This window comes from Vulpes vulpes, chromosome 6 (assembly GCF_048418805.1).
Source record: "Vulpes vulpes isolate BD-2025 chromosome 6, VulVul3, whole genome shotgun sequence".
Classification (NCBI taxonomy): Eukaryota; Metazoa; Chordata; class Mammalia; order Carnivora; family Canidae; genus Vulpes; species Vulpes vulpes.
This window is the reverse complement of record NC_132785.1, coordinates 107,546,262-107,568,163: the sequence shown is the minus strand read 5'-3', so window position 1 is coordinate 107,568,163 and position 21,902 is coordinate 107,546,262. Positions and strand designations below refer to the sequence as shown.

General features: G+C 48.9%; 1 protein-coding gene across 2 annotated transcripts in view; it reads left to right on the top strand.

Annotated features, from left to right (window-relative positions):
* The first annotated feature begins 1,313 nt into the window (after nucleotides 1-1,313).
* MIDEAS (mitotic deacetylase associated SANT domain protein) overlaps nucleotides 1,314-21,902 on the top strand; it is a 66,349-nt gene continuing 45,760 nt past the window's right edge. For both annotated transcript variants that reach the window (XM_072761981.1, XM_072761982.1), the window contains exon 1: nucleotides 1,314-1,508. The gene's annotated coding sequence lies outside the window, so the exon portion shown is untranslated. The remainder of the gene's footprint in view (nucleotides 1,509-21,902) is intronic.

The following is a 21,902-nucleotide window of genomic DNA, read 5'->3' as shown; positions in this document are numbered from 1 at the left end:
GCACATTTTGCATTTATAACCTACGATTAATAATGCCTGGGTAGAAGTCAAAACTAGCACATAAGGGCTGCAGTGTGGGGGATTTCATGTTGCTAGGAGAGCCTCATCTGCATACTCCCAATCTTTGGGCGAGTCTGCATTTGTGGCTTCCCATTAGGTATTAACACAAACCTGGGGATCATTTCCCAGATGCCACTTTTCATCAGTTTCACATACGTCTTTCTGGACAAAGCCTTCACTCTACCATTCCCTGTGTTTTTGTAAAAAGATGAAGCATCAGAACGGGAGGTTCTGTGATCCAGCCAGCGTGCTAGTAGAAGCAGTATTTGGGGAAAAAGGGAAAATTGTTAAGCCCTAACTGATGCTTTTGAACCACCTTTAAAAAGCTCCCTGTTTTCCACAACAAGCTACAATGAAGCTAATGTTCCTGTTATGAAAGCCCTCCACTGCAGTTTCAAATGTCTGCTTTTTTTTTTTTTAAACCACAGCAAAGGCTAACCCCGTTTTTCTCTCCAGCTTTATCAGAGAGGATTCTCCCGTAAAGACTGCTGTTTCACTCCTTTGTTGCTATTTATCAGAAACCAAAAAAAAAAAAAAGGTAGCTTTTTGTTGCAGTTTTGAATACGGTGAGTGCATTTAATTTGGGCAACGATAAATTTCAAAATTACTATTGCCTGAAGCTAGTCTTCTCAGGACTCCACCCTACCCTGTAAGTCACTTTGGGCCCGTGATGAAACACGGAATGCATCAGGCCCCAAAAAGATCTTCTGAGAGAGAGTTGAGTGTAAAGGAAGGGGTGGAAGTCGCCGGGAGGGTTAGAACAGAAACGATCCTGCAGCCCCCACCTTGGACGCTGAAATACACCCCCCGAAGTGTGATAAATGGTAAACGTCCTGCGCACTTACAACGAGTGGAGATGACGGAGGACACGCGTGCAGACCTTTGCAGGGAACGTGGGGAGAGGGAACCCGTGTCTTAAGGCCCAGCCGAGGCTTTATTTGGCCAAGTACAGGGCACTGCGCTTTCTGACATGACCTTCAACGCGAAACTGGAAAACTTTCTCTTCCTCCACCCCCACCTTTTTGTCTGTGGGGTGGGGGTGTTTCCCCGTGGAACCCCAGCTCGCGGGGGGGGGCGGCTGAACCCCAACCTTGAGAATACAGGTTCGGTCGCATTTCTCCCGCGCCGTAAGGACCCCGCAGGGTGCAGGCTCGGTGGGCGCCCCCCGCGGCCCCCCGCGGCCCCCCGCAGCCCTGCGCGCGCCGAGCGGGGAGTCGGCGCCGGGCCCCCCGGGGCGCGCAGAGCCGGGCGCGGGCGGGCGGCTGCAGGGCCCGGCGCGCCACCGCGCGAGCTGCTGGGTCACACGCCGGGCCGGGCCGCGCCGCCCGCTCCGCGAGGAAGTGACGACTGCGCCGTCCCGAGAGCAACAAAGTTTGAGTCTGCGGGCCGCGCTCGCCTGCGCCCCGCACCCCGCGCCCCTCCCGGCGGCCCCGGGATCCAACGCGCAGGTGAGCCGCGGGCTGGGCGCCCCCTCTGCCGCGGAGGCGCGGGCGTGGGGGCTCGGAAGCGCGGGGGGCCGCGGCCTGGACCCGCGGGCGGGGTCGTGGGGGGCCGGGTTGGGCCAGCCGCGCGGGGCGCGGGGCGCGGGGGCGCGGGCGGCCTTGCACGGCGGGGAGGGGGGCGCTCGGCGGCCGAGTCGGGGACCCCAGGCTGCGCCCCTGCTGCCGCCGCCTTGCCGCGGGGCTTAAGAGAGCCGGCGCTGCAGCCGGGCCTCTCCAGGCGCGGTTTGCGAGAGGAGGGGTGCAGGGGGGGCGCCCGCGGCCTGCGTCCCGCAGTCCCACAGCTGGGCGCAGCCGCCCCCCAGCCCTGCCCGGTGCTTCCCGGGGAAACGTGCTCTTCCTCTTCGCAGCCCTCGGTGAGGTTGCAGGAAGGAAGTTAAAGGAACTTTCCCCCCACTTTTCTTCGCTCGGCCCTCCAGTGACGAAGAGCAGAGCAACTCGGACGTTTGGGAAAACAACCCCACGCATTTCCCAAAAGCGACACGAGAATTGCCCCCCAAGCCCCCTTTCGACAAATGCCTCCCGACTTCCCCACCCTTCTTCCTCCCACACCAAGTCCTGAACCCGACAGTAATCCCTAAGGCCTAACACTTTGCAATTTAGCCATAAAAACTGTCAGCACACCCACGTACATATGTGAGTGTTTTCTATATAAAACTCCAAAACCCGCTTCCAGTGCACCCTGTGGCATCTCGCTCTCTTCTGTTTTCTAAAACTGCTAGGGCTGCAGGATTGTGCTTGTGAACTTTGCTGGTGGTTCCCGCCGCCCTCGGGAGCCTCGTGGCGCAGGGCTTTTTAAAGACCAGCTGAGAAGTTTATGACATCCCCGCAGAGTAACTCGGGGCTGGCAGGCCGGGCGGGGGGCGGGGGGCGCCGGGGCTCCCTGGCTGGGAGGCTGCGAGGGTAGCAGCCGCGGGCCTTGCAGCTGCGGGACGGGGCCGTGTGTCCTGGAATGTACCTCGGTGCGTGGAGACGCACGACGTGGGACGTCTAGGGGTTGCATGGTGCAGTTCCTAGCAGCAGCTTCCTGCCGGCCTGTAATTACAGCGTGATTGCACAGTCAGGCATTGTTGGCGTGGATGTTTATACACAGGCTATTGTGCAAGACCATGGTGGCTGCGAACAAAACGCAGATTTGCATTGCAAATGCCCAGGACAGATCTGGGCTTGAGCTGCGAGTCACCAAGTTCTTTCTGGCCTTTCACCTTAGCTAGGTGATTTATTTCCTTGCCTCTCCCTTAACCTCGGACAACTTGCCAAACGCCAGAGAAGGGAGGTAGACTCAGGAGGCCAGGATCCCTCCACTCCCACCCTAGGCAACCTGAAAACTATCCCAGGAACCGTACCCTTATTTGTGTCTGTAGAAAAATGTGGGATGACGTCAGCAGGAAAAGGAGATGGGCGATGGCTATCAACCTCCCCAAACGGGAAAGCAGTTTGAATTAACAAAATTGCACGGTGGCTGGAGTGGGGCCTGGTTGCAAAGAGGACACGTCAGATGTGTGTGACTGAGCTGGCGAGCTAGACTTTGAGCCTTGAAGTGTCAGCTGCAGAAACTTAGGAGGTAGGTTCTAATTCCTTTATTGTGTTCTGGGCAAAGGGAAAAGTGCTGGGGCTTTGAGACTGTGTGTCTGTGATGGTGTCTGGGGTGGACAAAGTGGGGGTGGGGGTGGGGAGTTACCTCCAGAGGAGTGACTCAAGTCCATTTGCCCCAGAAGAGCCTGAGGCCCATTTTCTGAGCCAGGCCTGCTGCACAGAGAAGGGTGGGGGTCCTCATACCTACTGAGCTTCTGTGGGGTAGGAAGGGAGCCAAACCTGCAAGTGTGGGAAGAAGGCAAGCAGATTCTCCTTAAGGGCCTCAGATGTGACTAGCTATAGTTGAAAGATTTAAAACATAAAAAGCATGTACAGGATACAGGCAGGGCAGTTCTGCTCTCACCCCGTATCTCAACCCACTCCCTCCCAGAGACAGTGGCTGAGGGGGAAGACTCTCACCAGACAGCACTCAGCACCCCCCATGGGGGCGCAGTGTGGCTCTGTGGCACCAGCCCACCCCAGTCCTTGGACAGCCACTCTGCTCAGAGTGGCAGGAATGGATGGCCCTGGCACCCTGGAGCTTCCCCACGCCTGGCATTCTCTCCAACCAAGTGACTGAGTTTCACCTGGAGGAAAGATGCTGTTTTGCCACCTCGTGCCAACTGTGTGTCGTGGGCACGGTGACAATTTGTCAAACCAAAACGTGAGGGCAGAGTCCCTGGCAGACACCTGTGTGCTTCCAGAGAGACTCAAGGAAAAACATGTGAAATCAGCACATTTCTAGAAAGTCTGGGATGTACAGGCACAGTTGCTACAAGGGAATGAAGTTTAGAGCAAAAAAAAGCACCACTATTGTAGGAGTTCCCGAGCTGTACAGCCTCCTGCTCTGCGTGCATTTGGGCTTTTCCTGAACTTGAGTGTCAGGGTTCTGGTTAGCTGCATCGCCTGACCTGGTTGCTTTGGTAAGGACGTACTGGTGGCCAGAGCTAGCCTCCAGGGGCAGAGGGGGTGAGTATTTCCTTATGACCTTAAGGAAGAGACAGTTCTGAGTCGCAGTGCTTTGTGTTAATTTAGAACCTGCAGAGACTCAAGGTGCAGACAGGCTCTCCGGGAGTGTGAGCAGGAGAGAGGAGGAGAGGGACCCCTTGTAAAGGCCAGAGAAAGAAGGAAGGACATTTCCTGGAGCTGTGGCCCCACCAGGATCATTGCCTGCCTACATCTTCAGTGCAGCCTGGCTCATTTCTGTGCCTAACTCGGGCCCTTCTCTTGGCTTGCCCTGTTATTGCCTCTGCCTTCATAGAGCTTGCCCCGTGGCTGTACGCACAGCTCGGGGCAACACAGGAAGCTGAATCCTGACTTCCTCTCCCACCTTACGTAAATGCTGATTTATGGCTCCATGTTGCTGCTGAGTTCATGGCCCCAGAGCAGCCCTGCTGCCTTGCCATGCACAATTAGGAACAATATTGGAAAAGAGCGGAATCAGAACCTAACAGATTTTTAAAAATCGCTGTTTTAAGAGGAGAAACTCTTGGAGGTAACTGGCAAGCTCAGCAACTTGGCCGAAAACCCCCAAGTGCCCCCTGCGAGAGGCAAAGGAAAAGGTCCCCTGCATGAAGGTGGTCTCTGAGGGAAGGCCTTTTATGCTCTCCAGGCCTGATGTTTATATTTCTGTTCATCCGCCTCCTCCCAGCTGCCTCACTCTCTACACCACAATCCGGTGTTTTGACACCACAGCTAACCTCCAAAAAAGGAGGCAGAACACCCCCAGCTGCAAGAGGGCATGCCAGACTCTGAAGAAAGTGCTACAGTTTTCCAGATGCCTCGCAGTTCTGTCTCCTTCTTTAAAATGTTTCCTTCTTTAAAATATTCTCCCCTTCATTTCTCGTACTCACTGAAGCATCTCTTTGTGAGACCCTTAAACCATTTTTTTTTGCCTCCTCTACATGACACAGAGCCTTGCTTTACGACTTTCCGTATCAAGTGCTACTTGAAATATACACAAGGCTTTGCATAAGCCCGGGATAAAGAGCTCTCTGTAATGTCACTTAAAATGCCTGGTGGCAAGGGTCACCCTCTTGCCCAGCCACGTTCAATGGCTCCCCACTGTCTGCACCGTGAGATCAAACTTCTAGGCTGGCAGTCAGGGCCTTCCATGCAGGGGTCTGGCCCTTGTGGCTCTCCTGCCCTAACCCTCTGCTCTGACCCAGTGACCCACTCTGTGTGTTTGTCCAAACGGCTGGTGGCAAGCATTCCTACCTCTCATGCTTCCCCGGAAGCCTGGAATGCCTTTTTCTTCTGTTCTCCTTGGCTCAGTCTTGCTTTCCCTCCAGCCCTGTTTGTGTTCCCCTATCCCATCCTGTGTTAACATTCACTGGGGCCCTGTACTGAAGAAAACATGAAAACTCGGTCTAAAGGATTTTTAACATTTTCTTTGGGCTTCAATCATACACTTCTTTCAGCTTTTTTTTTAAGATTTAATTAATTAATTAATTTGAGAGACAGAGTGTGTGTATGAGCATGGGTGGGAGGAAGAGGGACAAGCAGACTCCATGCTGAGCATGGAGCCTGATGCCGAGCTCAATCTCAGGACCCTGAGATTGTGACCTGCGCCGAAATCAAAAGTCAGATGCTCAACCGACTGAGCCACCCAGGCACCCCACCTTCATTCAGCTTCTTTTTTTTTTTTTTTTTAAAGATTTTATTTATTTATTCATGAGAGACACAGAGAGAGAGAGAGGCAGAGACACAGGCAGAGGGAGAAGCAGGCTCCATGCAGGGAGCCTGATGTGGGACTCGATCCCAGGACTCCAGGATCACACCCTGGGCTGAAGGCAGGCGCTAAACCGCTGAGCAACCCAGGGATCCCCTTCATTCAGCTTCTTAAATATTCTTTGGTTGGGCCACTTTTCAACTAAACTAGAAATCCCTGTTTTCTTTCTTTTTAAATATTTATTTATTCATAAGAAACACAGAGAGAGGCAGAGACACAGGCAAAGGGAGAAGCAGGCTCCATGCAGGGAGCCCGATGTGGGATTCACTCTAGGATCACACCCTGGGCCGAAGGAAGGTGCTTAACCGCTGAGCCACCCTGGCGTCCTGAAATCCGTTTTCAATGTATTTCTATCTCCATGCCTGGTACTCTACTCATAGCAAGTCCCAGTAACAGTTTGGTAGTGGTGATGATGATGACGATGATGACGACGACAATAATGATACAGATGGCAATAGCTGTCCAATACTGTCTGCTTGTGTATGGACACACGCAGCCATGCCAAGCACCAAGGACCAGGGCTCTTGGTCTGTATTCTGAACAGTTACCCAGCGCTGACCCCTCCTGCCTATTAGCCTCTTTGGCGCCTCCTGGCTTTGCACTTCATTGTTCTGTTCCATTTCCAGCACCTCTTCCCCATGGGCGCCAGATGGTATCTGTCCAGCTTCCACACTGGCTCCTCCTTGTCCTGACTTGAGCCCAGTTGACCTGCCCTACAATGTTCTATGCCTGAGCACCAGCTCTCTGGGGAGATCCTTCATCATCTGGGTTGGCCTGTCCTTCCAAGGGAACCAGGTTGGTAGATCGAGTTAGGGCCAACTCTCAGGCAAGACTTTGGAGGAAGACAAAGAGGTGCTTCCTGGTTAGTTGCAGGTTTGTTTTGCCCAAAGAGGCATTGAACCTACAAAACTAGGCTACACTATAAAACTGAGTCTCTGGGAGATCCTGGCTAAACCCTAACATTGGCCTTGACTGGGAGGATTCTGACTCCACCAGTTCTCATGCAGTTAGTCTCAACTTTGCCATATAAGCTAGATTCTTTCTTTTTGAATTGAGATATAATTCACATACCATAAAATGTACCCTATAAGAGAGATTCCTTAAAAATTTCATTTTATTCATTTATTTTTTAAGATTTTATTTAAAAAAAAAAAGATTTTATTTTCAACTAATCTCTATACCCAAAATGGGGCTTGAACTCACAACCTTGAGATCAAGAGTCACATGCTCCACCAAGTGAGCCAGCTAGGTGCCCCCCTCCATTTTGTTTTATTTAAAAATAAAATCTGGTAGATTATTCCCCTCCATTTTCTATTTAAGGTAATATATAAATAAGGTCAAAGATTCAAAAGAGATAAGTTATATTGTATAAAGTAAGTCTTAAAAGTCACTTCGTTAGGCAGCAGATTACTATACATATTATGCCCACATATACAAATACAGTAGAATTAGAAAAATATATTTTATTTTATTAAGATTTTTTTTAAAGATTTTATTTATTCACGAGAGAGAGAGAGAGAGAGAGCCCACAAGCAGGGGGAATGGGAGAGGGAGAAGCAGGCTCAGGGAGCCTGATGCCCAGCTCAGTCTCGGGACCCAGATATCATGACCTGAGCCAAAGGCAGACACTTAACCTACAAAGCCACCCAGGTGCCCATTCTTTTAAAAGATTATATCTATTTATTTGATATATATGGAGAGAATGAGAAGGGAGGAGAGGCAGAGGGGGAGAGAGAGAGAGAGAGAGAGAGAAGACTTACTGCTGAGTAGGGAGCCAGACTCAAGGTGCACTTGAGCAGAAGGCAGATATTTAACCGACTGAGCAACCCAGACGCCCTTAAATATTTTTTTTTTTATTTTTTTATACCCTTAAATATCTATTTTAACCTTGAGAGAAGGAAGATCTTCTTAAGAAAGATACAAAGCATGGGGCACCTGGGTGGCTTAGTGGTTGAGCGTCTGCCTTCGGCTCAGGTCATGATCCCAGGGTCCTGGGATCGAGGGATCCGCATCAGGCTCCCTGTAGGGAGCCTGCTTCTCCCTCTGCCTAGGTCTCTGTCTCTCTCTCTCTCTCTGTGTCCTTCATGAATAAATAAGGAAAAATCTTAAGAAAAAAAAAGGAAGAAATATTGATAAATTTGATAACATGAAACTTTGAAAAAATTAATTTCCCATTCTCTAATATTTCCCATTTCTTTAATTCTTCAGTGCCCCTTTCTTAGGCAATTCTAATTTGTCATTTTTCAGCCATGCTTCCAGAGGTAGCCTCTGTAGATTGAAGAAAATCTGAAGATAAATACATATTGTGGCATACTATACACAAGGTTCTGCATTCTGTGTTTTTCACTTAACGTATCTTGGTGATTATTCTATAACAATGCATGTAGAGCTGCCTCATTTTTTCCAGTGGCTAGATTGTATTCTCCTGTATGCACATGCCATCATTTATGTAACTAGTCCCCTACAGAAGAGCATTTGGGCTGCTCCCTGTCTTTCTTGAGTACACACAGTGTTGCAGTTAATATGTTGAATGGGCTTTGAATTGAAAATTCTTGGGATCCCTGGGTGGCGCAGCGGTTTAGCGCCTGCCTTTGGCCCAGGGCGCGATCCTGGAGACCCGGGATCGAATCCCACGTCGGGCTCCTGGTGCATGGAGCCTGCTTCTCCCTCTGCCTATGTCTCTGCCTCTCTCTCTCTCTCTCTCTCTCTGTGACTATCATAAATAAATAAAAATTTAAAAAGAAAAAGAAAATTCTTGAAGAGGATTGCCTGGGTGGCTCAGTTGGTTAAACGTCTGCCTTTGGCTCCAGTCATGATCCCAGAGTCCTGGCATCAAGCTGGGCATCAGACTCCCTGCTCAGCAGGGGAGGGTGCTTCTCCCTCTCCGTCTGTCTTTCCTTCTTCATTCTCTCTCTCTCTTTTTCTTTTTTCTTTTTTTTTTTTTTTAAGATTTTATTTATTTATTCATGAGAGACACAGAGAGAGAGAAGCAGAGATACAGGCAGAGGGAGAAGCAGGCTCCAGGCAGGGAGCCTGACGTGGGACCCGATCCCAGGTCTCCAGGATCATGCTCTGGGCTGAAGGCGGCGCTAAACCACTGAGCCACTGGGGCTGTCCATCTCTCTTTTTCGAATAAATAAATAATCTAAAAATATTCTTGAAGAGCATACATGAGTGAAACTGAGATTTACATAGAAAACTATTTCTGAAAAGTTATGCATAAACTGTACTTAATAAGCCAATAATTTCTAGAATCTGTGGTTTCACTAAGTAATCAACCTTTATTTATTTTAAGATTTTATTTTTAAGTAATCTCTATACCCAACATGGGGCTTGAATCCACGACCCCGAGATCAAGTTGCATGCTCCACTGACTGAGCCAGCCAGGCACCCCTAAACAATCGACTTTTAGAGTTGACTAGAACACAGGGAAAGAGGTTATTTTTTTTTAAGATTTTATTTATTTATTAATGAGTGACACAGAGAGAGGCAGAGACATAGGCAGAGGGAGAAGCAGGCTCCCTACCGGGAACCCAATGTGGGACTCAAAACTGGGACTCCAGGATCACGACTTGAGCCAAAGGCAGATGTTCAACCACTGAGCCACCTAGATGCCCCCACTACACAAAGATTTAAAAAGAAGAAACTCACAAACAACCACAAACAAGGGGTGGGGGGTAGGGGGAGGTCTTTAACAAGAGACTAGGATGCCTTTTTAATAGCCTTTTTACCAATATATTATCTCATTACAGTCTTAATTGATCTTAATTGCTATCAACCTGTTGAGTCCCTAAAAACTCCTAGCCAGGCTCTGTTGGCCAATAAGATTACTTTGTATTTTCTAAGCACAGAATGTGAGTTGGGCAACACTGAGGAAATTAAGGAATCCTCTCACTTCCTAAGATCCCAGTCATCCCATGAGTGACCCAGGAGAAGGCCCAGGAACATACTTTCCTCTGCCCTAAGGCACTAGCTCTCTGTCCACTTCTCCTCTGTCCCCATCCGGTCTCCCTATCAGAGGCTGTTGTAAGCGGCTTACCAGGGATCTTCCACATGAGTCTATGTCCACTTCTGTGGCTTCCCAAGAGTACGTGTTCTGTGAAAATTCAGGAGCCAAGAGCCACTCCTCAACCCCACTTCTACTTGCACTAGATGTGGTGAAAAGCTCAGAATTTGCTCTACCATTTCTTTAGGGAGGCTGTGCTGAACCCCAGCCTGGCATTTAGGATGTGGCTTGCCCAGTTACAGAGAGAGAAAGCTGGCCAGAGCAGCAGTGGTAACCCTGCCCAGCATGGTTTACAGGGTGCTTTCTCCCACGTTCTTGATTCTTTCACTCACTCATGCAACATGCATTTATTGAATCCCTGTTGTGTGCTCTGTGCTAGGTACTGGGGGTACAAAGACAAAGAAGATTCGGCTACACCCCCCAAGGTACTCATGGTCTGTGAGGGAGACAGACATGTACAAAAGTCCAGGACAAGGGATCCCTGGGTGGCTCAGCAATTTGGCGCCTGCCTTCGGCCTAGGGCATGATTCCGGAGTCCCGGGATTGAATCCCGCGTTGGGCTCCCTGCATGGAGCCTGCTTCTCCCTCTGCCTGTGTCTCTGCCTCTCTCTCTCTCTCTCTCTGTATCTCTCATGAATAAATAAATAAAATCTTTAAAAATAAAATCCAGGACAGTTAGTGGCATGGATGTCAGTGTGAATGTGTTCAGGGGTCTGCTGAGGGGCTTGTCACTTCTGCTAGGCCAGAGGAGAGACAGGAGTGTTAAGAAAGGTCCAGGGTGGTCCCAGTGCCTTGCATGGTGCCTGTGCTTGGTGAATGCTGCAGGGTGGATGAATGAAGGAATGAAAGGCTTCCTGGAGGACCTGATTTTTGAGTGGAGTTCTAACAAATGAGTAGGTGTCCATCAGGTGGCAAAGAATCAGGGCATTCTCAATGTGGGAAACAGCTGAGGCAAGTGGAGTGGAGGTGTGACACAACATGGTCTGCTCTGGAAACTGCAAACAGCAGGGTATGATGGGGCACTGGTGAGAGAGAGAGCTGAGAGGGGCAGGCCAGGGCCAGGTGTGGGCTGAGCGGTTTGGACCTCACTGTGGGAACAGTGGGAGCTACAGAGGACTCTGTGTGTGTGTGTGTGAGTGAGTGTGTGTGTGTGTGTATTTGAGAGAGAGATAGAGGGAGAGAGATTGATTTTCTTTAAAAAAAAAAACAACATTTTATTTATTGATTAATGAGAGACACAGAAAGAGAGGCAGAGACACAGGCAGAGGGAGAATTAGGCTCCATGCAGGGAGCCCGATGTGGGACTCGATTCCAGAACTCCAGGATCACTCCCTGAGCTGAAGGCGGACAGTCAACCACTGAGCTACCCAAGCGTCCCTGATTTTCTTTTTGAAAGATCATTTAGCTGTGATATGAAGGATTGACTAGAGATAGGGGAAGATGGGCAGCAAAGAGACCAGTGAGGAAGGAGATCGTTGCGGTCACTGAGGCAAAACAGAAGAGGAGTGTGAGCCAGAGCAGTAGGGGAGGGAGGAACTGTATTAGGAAGGCATTAAGGGTGTTGGGTTGACAGGCCTTGAGGACCAACCAAATGTATAGAGCAAGGGAGAAGTCAGAGTATTTGCTCGGGTTTCTACTTAAGACACATAGGAAGAAGAACAGATTTTAGGGGAGAGACTGAGTCTAATTTCAGACATGTTGAGTTGGAAGTATCCATTGGGACATCCGAGAGAGGTGTCTAGCGGCTAGTTGTACATATGGGTCCAGGCAGGAGATCCCCAAGATATGGGGGGGTTGCCCTTCTGTGATTCCCTCACTAAGTCATCTCAAATAAACAGCATTTAAGTAAAAATGATTACTTACTGGGGCACCTGGGTGGCAGTTAAGCGACAACTCTTGATTTCAGTGCAGGTCAGTCTCAGGGTCTTGGGATGCTACCCCGAGTCCAGCTCCACACTCAGTGGGGAATCTGCTTCTCTCCTCCCTCTCCCTCTATCTTATCCCCAACATGCTCTCTCTCTCTTAATCTTAAATAAATAAATATTTAAACACAATAGTTACCTACTTTCCAGCTGCAGCTTCAAGACCAGTTCCAAACAAACTCAATTACCTCCCTTTAGCCCCTTTGCCTCTCAGACATTCTGGAACAGACATTTGGGGATCCCCATAGAAGGTAGTTGAAGATAGGGAAGGCGATGGCATCACCCATGAGGAGAATATATTCTGGGTAGAAGGTGAGGGTAGAAGGTGAGGAGGGCAGCATGTAAGAGGTGCAGCATGAAGGAATCAGCAGTAGATACTTGGAAGGAAGGAATGGCAAGGAAAAAACCCCAGGAGAACGTGGCGTCACAGAAGCTGAAGGATGAGGAGGTCTTGCATTTTATGAAAACAGGGACCGTGACTTTGTGCACCTAGTACAGCATATGGCACATGGAAGGTTCTCCATAAGTATTTATTAAATTGAATTGAAATCGATCAGGTGTTGATCACTGGGGACGTCAAGAAAGAGAGGACTGCAAAGGACGATCAAGCTAGGAATTACGGGGCTATTAGGACTGTGCCACCGTGGCTTCTCATTTGTTTTCACCTCTCTGTGAAATAGGTCGTACGGGTAGCACCTGTCCCAGGGTTAAAGTGGCACGGGCAAGTTCTAGAAGCCAGGTTTCCTGTCTCCAAGGCCATCCTTTCCTGAGTTGGTGGAGAAATAGGGAAGAGTCCAAGGGAGTGGCATTGCCTTTAATTTCTGATATTAGTACCCCAAACCAGTAGAACCAGAGACAGGGAGGTTGTTATATTCAGCATTTATGGCATTTGTCCATATTTGTGGTTATTAGGTGGCTGCAATCCTCTCAGACATGGGTATTTAAATTAGACTCTTCACAGACGAAGAGATAGAAGCTTGAGCGTAGTTGTTATCTTGGGGGGGCCGGAGTAACCATTGTGAGGGTAAAAGGACATGGTGGGGTAGTCCGGGTGTTAGGACTCTGGCTGAATTAAGGAGAAAAGAAATGCGTTGGGAGAGCACATGGTGGCTTACTGAAAGCCTGACTAGCAAGGGCCCAGATGTACTCAGGCCAGCGGGAAGTTGGGAGGCTGGAACCAACGCAAAGGTGCTAATGCTGCTGGCCACGCATCACTGCCGCCAGCCGACCCGGATGCCACTCCCCGCTCCAGAGTGAGTTCTGAACTCTCCCTGCTCTTTTGTGCCACTCGCTCCAGAGGCGGAACCCAGGCTGAGCATCTGGTTGTCCAGCTCAAGTCACATGCCCGTGTTCTCCCTGCTGGGGGTGGGGGGGGGCACTAAAGAATGAGGCCCTGGAGGTTACAGCCTCCCTAGAAACAGGTGGAGCTCTGCCTCCTGCCAGGACTCACAGTGCCCATTGCCTGAAAGTGGACATGGGAGGAGGAGACAGAGCATCCCCTTAGGCCACTGAAAATATCTACATCTTGATTGTAATCTTTTTTTGACATTTTTCTGAATCTTTCAGCCTCCAGCTAAACTTCAGGATCCTTTTTTTTTTTTTTTTTTAATTTTATTTATTTATTCATGAGAGACACGGAGAGAAAGAGAGGCAGAGACACAGGCAGAGGGAGAAGCAGGCTCCTCGCAGGGAGCCCGATGTGGGAGTCTATCCTGGGTCCCCAGGGTCATGCCCTGGGCCGAAGGCCGCGCTTAACCGCTGAGCCACCCGGGCTGCCCTAAACTGCAGGATTCTTATATGCTCTGGAGAGCTAAGCATTTCATTAGCAATTGGATTTCTGCTCTGGAGTCTGAATGATTCCAGTGGAAAAGAGAGGTCATCCCAGCATCTGGATCCTCCCTGCACATTTGATTCCACTTGGAAAACTTTATCGCTGCCTGTGAGGACAGAGTCCAAGGCTTGGCTCTCTCCAGCTAACAGCTTGAATTCTGTTTCTCCTGTGGGGTTGGGCAAGACTCTCAGGGCCATGAGGTGTTTGGGAGGGACTACCTTGCTTTTCAGGCTGGAGGTTGGAATTCTGGCTTCAGGCTTGGTTTGTGGAATGGTTGAGGTCCCTGGTGCCCCAGCTGTCCAAGGCAACAAAACTGGGCACCTCTCCAGTTCTGAAGATGTCAGCCTCATTGAGATGTTCTAGCCAGTATCCTGCCTGAGAGAGAGCCCAAGGAGCAGGAACTTGTCTGCCTCGGGCTGTCAGCATCTGCGATCACATTCCTGCCCAGTTTCCTCATCCACACAGTGAGAGGGTGTTGCATTAGGTGAGCACTGGCTCCCTTCTTACCCTCAGATCCTCTGGTGATAACTCTTTGAACCAAGGGTACCTTGGCTGAAATCTTGATCATTCAGTTCTAGTGGCCTTAGACAAAGGATTTTGTTTCCCTTAAAAAAGAAAAAGAAAAACGTAGTTTTGAACCTACTGGACTCAGGCCGGGGCGACTGCCAGCATTCCGAGAATCCTTTCCCCTGTTCCCTGAAAGTGGGAGCTGCTGCCTCCATGGAGCTGGGCGTGGTATGAGCTAGGTTCTTACAGCCTGAACTGGAGGTGATCCCAGAGGTGAGGCTTGGTCACCAATGTGGAATCAGGCTGGCCTTCCAGAAGGACAAGCAGGAGTGTTCCTGGCCAGTACTCTGGCACGATTTATACTGACTTGTGCATTTGTGTCCCTATAAAATGACATCATGTTAAAAGCAGCACTGCAAAAGGGGTGCCTGGGTGGCTCAGTCGGCTAAGCATCTGCCTTTGGCTCAGGTCATGATCCTGGAGTCCCTGAGTCGAGCCCCGCATGGGGCTGAGCAGGGAGCCTGCTTCTCCCTCTCCTTCTGCTCCTCCCCACTTGTGTTCTCTTTCTCTGCTCACTCTCTCTCTCTCTCTTTCTCTTTCTCTCTCTCAAATAAAATAATTAAAAAAAAAAAAAAAAAAGCAGCACTGAAATGGGAAAGAAGTCTTGACAGACCTGGTTATTTTTCTAAAACACAGCTTTGATCACATCCCCTGTCTTAAAAACCTTTGAGAGCTTCCCACATCCTGCAGAAAGGTAGCATTCCTCAGAATGGCACACGAGGCCCTCTTTGGAGGCCTGGGGCACCTTTCCACCTCTTCTGCAACCACTCCCTCCCCAGTATAGCTGATGGTGTTCTCTCTGCTGCTCAGTGCACTTTGGCTCCTCTGTGCCTTGTACATTGTTGCTCCCCATCCCCTGAATGCCCTCCCTGCCCTTTTCTTCCTGGCAGATGCCCACAGGACCTGCTTCCCTGCTGCCTTCTGGAGCTTCCACCCTAGTGTCTCTGCAGTGGAACTTACCCGCTATAGGACACTGGCCGCCCTTCCTTCGCACCTGTTGATGGAGCCAGTGCCTTGATGGCTTTGCTGTTTCTCTGAGCCTGCCAAGGTGGCCCTGGTGAGGGTGGAGAGGGGACTTAGGGACACAAAGCCTGGCATCTGGGTCTTCCTCACCCTGAAGAGGCATCTGTGATGAGAAGCTGATTTAAAGGTGGCACCCTCCTCATTATCCTTAAAAAAGAATAAATACCTGCTTCCCAGAGGGAATCCCTTAGTTTTCATGCTTGGCACTGTCTGCCGGCTTTGAACCAGGAAGGGACTAAGAAAAATGAAACAGTAGATGGTGAAAGGAGAGACTAAGACTCCTAAAAATGAAAGCCTTATTTAACCTGGTGACAGGATGGGCTGTGGCTCTTCATGCTCAGGGGAAAGAGGAATGGGTCCTCCTGACAATGATTGTAGGGTACAGTGGGGGACCCCAAGGCAGAGACTTGGGGTCTCAGTTTGTTTATGAGAGGTTTGGACTACTATGTGGTTCTTTCCTGCTCAGAAATTCCACAAGCCTGGGGTATATGGGTGGCTCAGTCGGTTAAGCGTCTGCCTTCGGCTCAGGTCATGATCTCAGGGTCTTGGGATCAAGCCCCGTGTTAGGCTCCCTACTCAGCAAGAAGTCTGCTGCTCCCTCTCCCTCTGCCACTCCCCCTGTTTGTGCGTGCTCACTCTCTCTCTCTCTAAAATAAAGAAATAAAATCCTTAAAAAAAATTCCACAAGCCTATGAACAGAATCTGGCAGGTGGTGTCTTTATGGTGCATCACAGTGGAACCTGATGACTCTCCAGAGCATTCCTGGTATTGAACAGTTGTCTGGGGTCTGCATGCCACTCAGAGAGTCCTGTGGAGAAGCATCTTCCTGCCATGGCTGATCAGGTGAACTTTTTTCCTTAAAGTCGCACCACCCTTAGCGCTGAGCCCACACATGCATGGGCCTACTTGACTAGTGGTGAGTGCATGGCTTATATTGTTTGCAGAGTATGTTTCTAGAACTTAGAAGCACGCAGTATTTGCAAGATCTTTAGGAACCCATTGAAGTGTGTTTTTGTTCTTGGCTCCTGGAAGATCAGCTCAGAGGAAGCTTGGGTGGTAGGGCAGGTTTGATGTCTAAGCAAACTGGCTTGCTTTGGAAGGGACATCCCGTGGGACTTGCCTTCGTTTCTGCCTCCATGGGGCCTACTCCCTGCTCCTATTCATCCCAGTCCTCTACCTCCCTACCCACATCCCTGTTCTCCTTCTTCATCTCTCCACAGCAAATCAGTTGAGTTACCTCCAACATCCATTCAAGCATAGGATGTGTACTCCAGATGCCTCACCCAAAGGGGACTTGGGGAATGTAGATTTTAAGAGTAGATCTTGGGGGGAAAAAAAGAGTGGACCTTGAATGGTAGGAAGACTACCTTGGAAAATAGGCAATCCAGGTAACTCACATAATACATATGTGGTGTGTGTGTGTGTATTTTTATTTTTGGAAAGAGAGAGCATGCTTGTGCGGGGGGGAGGGGGCAGAGGGAGGGGGAGAGAGAGAATCCCAAGTGGGCTCCAAGCTCCGAGAGGAGTCAGTGTGGAGCTCGATGTCATGACCCCTGACACCTGAGCCAAAATCAAGAGTTGGACATTTAACTGACTGAGTCACCCAGGCACTCCTGAACAATATATTTTTAAAATGTAGAACTTGAGGGGCATCTGGGTGGCTTGGTCAATTAAGTGTCTGACTCAGCTGAGATCTTGATCTTGGGGTCATGAGTTCATGCCCCACGTTGGGCTCCATGCTGGGTGTGGAGCTTACTTAAAAAAAAAAAAAAGTAGTACTTGAAGCTATTAAAGAAGGTTAATTTCCTTTTACCTATCAGTATTACTCTTGGGAATTTATTCTAAGAAAATAATTCTAAGGAGGAAAAGAGCTATATACATAAAGATATTTATAGCAACATTGTTTAAAATACCAAGAAACTGTAAATAGCCTAAATGTTCCAAATGGCTATGTAATTCATGAGTTCATGATACCTAGACCAGTGGAATATCGTGCAGTTGTTACATTAACATGAAGATGGTATTAATTCATAGGAAAACATTGATAAATTTTGGTGAAAAGTGGTTTCTGCTTGAGCAGGCAATATTGCACATACACTTGAGTGCATAAAAACTGATTACATTGGCCATAGTATAAATTGGCATATGGTAAATACTGGATTTAGGTGAAGTGGCCATATATGAATAGAGAATTTTGTGTGTTTGAAATTGCTTTAGAAATATATATACTTTATGTACTTATTTAAAAAAAAAAGACCTTAACGTATCAAAGACTTTGGATCTGGGTGGGAAGGCCAGAGGGAGGAACCTCCAAGCCTCCCATCTGTTACTACCAGGAAGACAAGCGCTATGTCTTATCAGCCACCTGCACTACAGGGGCTGAAGAATTCAGATTGGCCGAGTGAGTCTTTTGGTAATGGAAGCCCTGACCTCACCGGCTGGCTAACTGTATGACTGCAGGGCTCCCAGCATGGACTGTGCCTGGTGCAAGTGACCTCCAAGTGGCCTCAGAATCCAGATGATTGCTCACACCTGGTATTCCAAGGAACCAGCCGCATGAGTATATGTGGTCCTGAGGCTCAGCTCTGAGCCACCTGCTCACCTCCAGGCTGCCTGCCTGGTCCTGGGGGCCTCAGCCACAGGGGGAAGCAACCTATTTTCTCTTCTGTAGTTCCAGTAGTGAGGGTGTGCTTTGCACACTGACTTCCTGCCGCCCTGCCTAACCCAGGTAGAGCCCTAGTGAGTTAGTGTCTTGGGTGTTTGCCGTATCGTGCATATTTATTATAGTATTGAAACTTTGAGTTGCCCTTTATTGCTAGCCTTGGAATTTATCCAGTCTACCTCTGGCTTAGCAGTCAGGGCCTTCTGAACTTGCATTTTTCCATGAGCTCTGCTGGGACTTGCAACTGTAGATGTGGCCTTGTGGCTGAGCAGTTGACTCTCTTCTGACCACTTTCTTATATCTCTGGCATCTCAGAACCTTGGGACTCCTGGTGAATAGCCTTCTCACCGTCCACTCCCCTTTGGTCTTGCCTCCCCACATGTGTGTAGCCTTTTCTTCTTAGTCGGGAACTTTCTTGACATGGGGTATCTGTGTGGAGGGCTGTTGATCATCCTTTCCCTATGACCAGTGTGGTTCAGGGCAGGAAATAGAGACTTCTCCATGTTGTTTGGAGTCCGAGGTGGGTGAGGGCTGGAGAGCCCTGGGCAGACCTTGTGCGGGCAGGTTGGAGCCTGCTAAAACAGAAGCCACAGCAGCAGTACATGTGTGGAGAGATGTCCGGCCCTGCTGGGGCCCTGGTTATCTCAAGCACCTATCTGCTGAAGCCAAATTCCAGAACTGTCAGAGGTTTGCAGTTTCTTTGTTCTGAGATCAGACTGAAAGTGGGACCTTGTGGCTAGAAGTTTGCCAGGGTCAGGGAGCAATTGGAAAGCCCACCTGGATACTCACGAGGGGTACTGAGGCCAGTTACACATCTTCTGTGATGTGTTTGCAGGTGGGGCAGGGGAGAGATAATCCTTGTGCTTCCCTGGACTATTATGTGCATTCCCAGATGCTGCGGTCCCCTCTCCACCCCGTACAGTGACCTCCAGCCTGCTCTCAGGGGATCATTGCCAGTGGTGTACGTATGAACTACCATACGATCTAAGTAATAAGCTGTCTTCCTGAGCCCAGGACCCAGCGATAACTGCTTGTCTCAGTTCCCTAATTTAGAGACCACGTGTGTGCCCCAGGGTTGTCAGCAGCTAGATTTCTTGAAGCTTGAAACACATTTCCATAGAAACAATGCTATAAATGGCGGTTGGGTTCCTAGGCTAGCCCACAGAGAGCCCTGGTGTCACCTCTGAAGTTGCTGAAATAAGGTATTAGTAAAATTGAGAGTGAAAATGCAGCAGTGAGATCTAGCACCCAGGACGTTAGAGGTTAAATGGTGTGGGTTTATTTGTGTAACTTTGTTTCTCTAGCGAGAGGTATCTTTCAGAGCCCTCTTGCTAAGGGAAGCTCTGGGGCCATCCTCCTGCCCACAGTCCTAGCCCTCTCTCCCAGCTGACCTCCCTTCTTCTCATCAGGCCAGGAGCCTGGGCTTACCTACTTCCTGGGAGCTGGGCTGGGGTATCTTTATGGTGAGGAAATCCTATTCAAGGGCCCTGACACTACATCATTATTATTTTTATTTAAACCATAACTCATATCAACTTAGAGTTAACATTATACCTTAGCAGTTTATGCTGTTCAGGATGCTCTTCTGATTGCTAACATTCCTGTGGATGTTTTAACATAGTTTGTAAGTCCACCTTTATTATTTCTTTGTGCTGATTTTGTCATATAGCATGATTTCATCAAATGTTTTCATCAGATTGTTTCCATTTGCTAATCCCTTTCATGTTTCATTCTGTTACCATATCATACCATCATCTGAATGGATTTCAATTTTGGGGGTCTATATATAGGTGTTATGAGCATCTTTTGTAAAAACTCTTTTGCGATGGCATTTTAGATTATTTTCATGGAATCTGGTCTCCTAACCATAATTACCTAATCAAGGTCTTCAACTGTTGCAACACAGTGTGCCAAATCACATTCTAGAAAGGTTTAAACAGCTTATAGTGCCACAACAATGTCTGTTGAAATGGCCTTGCCATCAGCAGCTTTTTTTTTTTTTTTTTTTAAGATTTTTTTTTTTATTTATTTGAGAGAGCGCACCAGTGGAGGGGAGGGGAGAGCAGAGGGAAAGGAAGAAGCCCGGATCCCTGGGTGGCTCAGCGGTTTAGCACCTGCCTTTGGTCCAGGGCGTGACCCCGGAATCCTGGGATCCCTGCATGGAACCTGCTTCTCCCTCTGCCTGTATCTCTGCCTCTCTCTCTGTGTCTCTCATGAATAAATAAATAAAACCTTTAAAAAAAAAAAAAAGGAAGAAGCAGACTCCCCGCTGAGCAGGGAGTCCAACTCTGGGGGGGGGGGGGGGGTCTATCCCAGGACCTGAGATGGTGACGTGAGCCCCAGGTAGTTGCTTAACTAACTGAGCCACCCAGGCGCCCAGCATCTTTCTTGTTTAATTAATTTATTTATTTGCATGTGGACTCCAGGCCATAATGAGTCCCTAATGGTGCTCTTACTTGCATATCTTAAGTTGCTGCTGAGACTATACATTCTTCCTCCTGATGATTTTCTGTTTGTGTTTCATCATGTGTCAAACTGTGTTTGGCTTCTGTGACTGTAGAGCCTCCCCACTTCCATCTGTCTCCTTAAACCACTTTCCTATTGGGAGACACAGAGTCCTGCCTTCCTCACTCCCTCCTGGGTGGGGCCCCTCCCCTGGCTTGGGCTAACCCATCTCCCCACATGCTTGGCTCACTCCCTCACTGGCTGGGACTGGTGCTCTGGGTGTGGAGGGAGGGGAAGGGAAGGAGAGGAACAGACACTGGGGTCCCAGTGATGGAAGCCAAAGGGGAGGCAGGTGTGAGGCAGGGGCTTCCTTAAGTGGTTCCAAAATAGGCTCATAAAGTGACCTCCTTGTGGGAGCTGTTGGGAGGCTTCTGGGAGGAGCCAGGTAGGATGTTAAGGCTGGAGAGGGCTTTGAACTTCATTTGGTTTAAGGGTCACTCATTCAAAGGCCCATGGGGAACAGGGGCATTCTCAGTAAGAGAGGTTGGCTGGGTATAAGAAAATATCACAAGTGAGATGATAAGTGGCCAAGGGAGCAATGAAAAATTGGGGTGTGGAAGCCCCACCACAGTGGTGCTCCTAAGGTGGTGCTGTTCTCTCTAATGCTAGTCCCCTCCTGTAGCTACTCTGCTTCACCTCCAAGAAGGAGGGCTTGGTGTGGCCAGTATTCCAGTGTTTTTCTTTTTTCTTTTTTTTTCTTTTTTTTTCCCAGTGTTTTTCATGACAAACCAGAAATCCTGACTTTTATTTTTACTATTTTTATTTTTTATTTTTATTTATATATTTATTTTATTTTAAAAAGATTTTATTTATTTATTATTGAGAGACACAGAGAGGAGAGAGAGAGAGAGAGGAGAGAGAGAGAGAGGCAGAGAGAGAAGCAGGCTCCATGCAGGGAGCCTGACGTGGGACTCAATCCCAGGTCTCCAGGATCAGGCCCTGAGCTGAAGGCAGCACTAAACCGCTGAGCCACCTGGGCTGCCCTATTTTTTATTTTTTAAAAAAGATTTATTTATTTGAAGGAGGTGTGGAGGGGCGAGGGGGAGAGTCCCAAACAAACTCTGTGCTGAGCACAAAGCCTGCCATGGGGCTTGATCTCACCAATCCTGAGATCATGACCCCAAGATCATGGCCTGTGCCAAAACCAAGAGTGGGACACTTGACCACCTGTGCCACTTAGGTGCCCCTGGAAATCCTGATTTTTAGTTTCAATCTCCTGATTTAAAAAAAAAAATGTGGATAGGAAATTTAATTCACTTCAAATCAAACACATACTATGGGTCAAATAAAATGTACCTGGGGAGTGAGAATGGATTTTGAGGCTCCAGTCTGTGACTCCTCATTATTCAGCTTCCTTACTGGGAAGACACAAGCCCAAGGAGATGTCCTCATATAGCAGAGAGAAGGACTCTGAAAGGCCAGTGATTGAATTCCATCTGTGTGACTTTGGAAGAGGTGTTTAAGCTTTCTGAACCTCAGCTTCCTTATCTGTATAATAGGGATCATTAGAGGGCTTCCTCT